The sequence below is a fragment of the Salvelinus sp. IW2-2015 genome, linkage group LG9 (assembly GCF_002910315.2).
Source record: "Salvelinus sp. IW2-2015 linkage group LG9, ASM291031v2, whole genome shotgun sequence".
Taxonomy (NCBI): domain Eukaryota; kingdom Metazoa; phylum Chordata; class Actinopteri; order Salmoniformes; family Salmonidae; genus Salvelinus; species Salvelinus sp. IW2-2015.
Window position 1 is genome coordinate 32,481,525 of NC_036849.1, and position 4,741 is coordinate 32,486,265.

At 42.3% G+C, this 4,741-nt stretch overlaps 1 long non-coding RNA gene across 1 annotated transcript; it reads right to left on the reverse strand.

Moving 5' to 3' along the window:
- Positions 1-3,498: 3,498 nt before the first annotated feature.
- On the reverse strand, positions 3,499-3,965 carry LOC139028210 (uncharacterized). Its single transcript, XR_011480404.1, has 3 exons — positions 3,822-3,965; positions 3,595-3,622; positions 3,499-3,563 (listed from the first exon to the last, which is right to left on the reverse strand). It is a non-coding gene; the product is annotated as an uncharacterized lncRNA (long non-coding RNA).
- Between the last annotated feature and the right edge of the window lie 776 nt (positions 3,966-4,741).

The following is a 4,741-nucleotide window of genomic DNA, read 5'->3' on the forward strand; positions in this document are numbered from 1 at the left end:
ATTGTCCTTCCTGCATCATCCACGTGGAACGATGGGTTTTTAGGACGCGCCTACGTTCCTCCTAGTTATCACCTGATATTGTAATAATCACTCTCATATGAGATGGCTCGAGCAGTACTGCGTCCAGTCAAGCCTATTCCTAGCCTCCCATAATCCGTCTTTAGCTGAAGGTCTATGTGGGGTCCTCAGTCAAGTATCACGCCATATACTCTGCATTGTCATGGAGATATGTTGAAGGATATCTAATTACAACATCAGAGCGTTAATCAAGGAACCACTATAGACCCCAATATACGATGAAAATCTAATCACCATATATGATGAATGCGTCTATAGATGGGAACGCAAGATATGCTACAGTTCCATTACAAAACAACAACCTTAACTTCTCGTATGAAGATGCAATTTACCTGTGGGCAAGGGTAGCTCTCCAGCTCTGTTACAAGCCATACACTTTATCCTCATCTATAATGACGAAATTTGGGGTTTGTGCACGTGGCCGAAAGATCAGTATTAATCATGCATACCTTCAGCAAATAACTGCGATAGTGATTTCAGATTGGCTCAGGAACAGTTAGAGACACGTAAACCGAGAAATTAACAACTTCTATAATTGTAGAGTGGTTTTATGCCGATGCACGGAGACCATTGATCAGAGTATCACCATATATTTGGGACTGCCATGTCATATGAGATGGTTTAGTGGGTGGTAGATACACTCATGTTCACAGAAATTACATGCGACTAAGATGTTGATTTTGGGCACAAATTATTTTCGCGGCATCATTGTAATAATTGAGGGAATCCTATTTGAGGCCAAAAACCGGGTAATTCATAATGAGTACTGCGTTATGATTTTAAGGGTAAGAATTATACAAACATTTTGTGAAATAGCGACAGTTTACAAATAGAAATCAAGCTTGGGGATGGCACGCATTAGATAAGATATTAACACTACAGTGAAAGACACTTACATCATAAACTCAAAGCACAAGGGTTAATTATATAACTGATTGGGAATACTCAAGGGATCCTAAGGTGTCCATGGTATAAATGTGTTAAGATGTATAACTGAAGGTAGGGTACTCACGCCGTGTAAGGGTGGTAAGGGTTTAGACGTGTAATTAGTTCAAGGTATATGTCTCACACACACTTCTCGACTCGAGCGTATGGTATTGAAGAGATTGATGGGGTATCAGTTGAAGTCTTTGTGATATAACATCAACAACCGGTGGAGGCCAAAGTACATTTAACACTCATCCAGTCAGGTTTTAATTCTCACAATTACCTTCCTGACATTTAATCCTAATTAAATAATTCCGGCTGTCCTTAGGTCAGCTCAGATCACACTCTATTTTAAGAATGTGAAATGCTCAAGAATAAATAGTAGAGAGAATCGATCTTCATTTTTCACCACATGATGAGATTGGTGGCAAGTTTTCTTTTACCCCAAGTAGGCACGGGAGTTTGAAAGTAGGTCTTGAAATACAATCCCCACCAAGTGTCAGGTCACTCCATTGAACTAAATTATGTCAATTAGCCTATAGCAAGCTTCTAATTAAGCCACTGACACACTCATTTTCTGGAATTTTCAAGCTGTTTAAAGGGCACAGTCCAACTTAGTGTATGTAACTTACCTGTCCCATATCTAGGCTCTGTTATGGATATCAGTGAATGTAGTATAAAGTGAATATAAAGGTATTTCATTCGGTGTAAATAATTGTTTGGAGGGGGAAATGACTTGTGTCATGCACACAAAGGTAGATTTGTCCCTAGCCGACTTGCCAAAACGATAGTTTGTTAAAACAAAGCAAATGTTGCAGTGTTTGAAAAACGACACGTTTTTCAAGTGTATGTGATTATATGTGTGAAAGTTTATTTATAATATATATATTATAATCGGCGGTATGTATGTGTTATGTATGGTATGTATCATGGATATATAGTTTACCCAATATATTGGGCGATTAGAAAATGAGCAGACTAATTTCACATTGACTGAACAACAACTACTCTCCAACAAATAATTAAATTATAGGATCTGACACCTCTACAGGATATATTTAATAATAATATAAAATAATAAAAAAGATAAAAAAAAGTAGATATACGGATAAACCTTGCAGAGAGCCCTATCCAACTGACAATCTCTAAAATATAAAACTTATTGGACCAAGACTTAAAGAATACTTATATATTTGCACAAGATGGAGGGAATCGTTGGAACATACAAAAAAATGCACAGTTACTGAAAATGTACCTTATCCTGTACTCAAACTAATGTATTTATATCGCAAAGACAAAAAATTCACAAATTCTACCCAAATGGCAGAGTTCGTCTTAAGTGTCAAAACAATTACTCCACGTGCCTATTCCAAATACACTACCATCAGGCAACGTAAATGTAGCTTTTTGCGTTGGCATGGATATGCGGGCGGCCTGCTGAGGGATGGTGTGTGAGCAGGTGTGTCCTGGCAGGTGCTGTCTGGGCAGGTGTGCCTGCGGCTAGTGTGTCTGGGCAGTGTGCAGATGGGCAGGTGTGCTGGGTCAGGTGTGTACTGGGGCAAGGTGTGGCCTGGGCAGGTGTGCCCCTGGCAGGTGTGTCTCGGGCAGGTGTGATGTCGTTGATGTTTGTGTGTGTCTGTTCTGTCGCTTTGTATGTGTAATGTTTTGTTATGGTCAAAATAAAAAAAATTCATGCTCTTAATTTGTCTATATCGTTGTTCTTGTCTGTTTTCCCATAGGTTATACTCCAGATACGATGCGGAGGGAATAGGGTTTTTTGGCCAGAACAGCCTGTTTTAATGGGCGGACCCTCTGTTGGCACCTTTAGCCCCCTGAAGTCTCAAGTCAACTTCCTTTTTCCCGTCCTTCTATTATCATTCTGTCTACTTCCTCCTTTCATGAATGCCTGTTTGTCCGCTTATAATAAAGGGCGGTGTGAATAGGTATAGCTGGGGTGCACTTTGAGTTTACGAGTGCAGTATATTGTGGTCATTAATGTTCTACTATACTCTCATTAGGCCATCTGCGCAGTGACTGTTGCCGTTGGCACATTTTGTTGCTCTCAATGTATTTCCAGTATTAGCCATCACTCAGCTATAATCTTCAAGGTCTCTATTTGGATGAACTGATAGAATTTTCAATGACTTGAAAAACTACACATTTGGAATATATAACTGTTGTTGAAAACGGTGTCGCGCCATTTTTTGAAAAAGTTCCCAAAGGAGAACCGAAGTGATATCAAGTGCCAAGTTGGTGTGAAAGGGAATTTTTGTCAGTCCAGAATCTAGTGTCACAAAACGCTGCAACATGCCAGGTGATAGGAACCTAAAAGCCGATCCAAAGATTAAGTGATGTCAATCTAAAAAGAGAGACTAGGGGACACTGGCAAACAATAAGAGTGAAGACATAAAAGGAGAACAAGACAGAAATGAACCAAAGACGGAGGGACATTGTGGAGCTGACAAAGACAGGGGGGCATATTGTTGGAGCTGAGACCAAAAACTGGGGACATTGTGGAGCTGCACCACAGAAGGGGACTTTGTGGAGCTGACCAAAGACTGGGGACATTTGTGGAAGCTGACCCAAGACGGGGGGACATTGTGGAGCTGACCAAAGACTGGGGACATTGTGAAGCTGACCAGACTGGGGACATTGTGGAGCTCGACCAAAGACGGGGGGTACATTGGTGGAGCTATCAAAGACGGGGGGCATTGTGGAGCATGATCAAAGCGGGGACTTTGTTGGAGCTGACCAAAGACAGGGGGATTTGTGGAGGTGACCAAAGAACAGGGGACTTGTGGAGCTGAACCAAAGACAGGGGGACATTGTGGAGCTGACCAAAGACAGGGGACATTGTGGAGCTGACCAAAGACAGGGGACATTGTGGAGCTGACCAAAGGACAGGGGACATTGTGGAGCTGACCAAAGACAGGGGACATTGTGGAGCTGACCAAGACAGGGGACTTTAAACCAAGACAGGGCTGTGGAGCTGACCAAAGACAGGGAAACTTTGTGGAGCTGACCAAGACAGGGGACATTGTGGAGCTGACCAAAGACAGGGACATTGTGAGCTGACAAAGATTGCGGGACATTGTGAGCTGACCAAAGTATGGGGACTTTGTGGAGCGACCAAAAGATAGGGGAATTGTGGAGCTGACCAAAGATCAGGGGAGACTTGTGGAGCTGAACCAAGAAGGGGACTTTGTGGGCTGACCAAGACCAGGGCCATGTGGAGCTGACCAAAGACAGGGACATTGTGGAGCTGACCAAAGACAGGGGAACATTCTGGGCTGACCAAAGACAAGGGACATTGTGGAGCTGACCAAAGATAGGGACTTTGTGGGCTGACCAAAGAAGGGGACTTTGTGGAGCTCAAGTGCCTGGAACATAGAATGAGTAGAACATCTCTGAACTTGAACCAAAGTGATAGAAAAAGTTAAATGTTCACCAACAATTCACCAGCCAAGGAAGGAAGCCGTTGTGCTCATCGTGGGGAACGATTCTTCAGAGAGATTTGAAAATCCTGGATCTCTATGATGTATCCAGACAATATCCAGGAGCACCTTGTACCAGATCTAAGTTGTTTTCCCACATTTAGTTAAGAGATAATTAGGCTTAATGACTTTGAGGCAGTSTATTGGTTGGGCATGATGAAGCCCAATGGGGCGAATGGATCATACATCATAGATGTATGGAATGTGATCTTGACCTCTCTGACAAAGTTGACCTCTCAGAC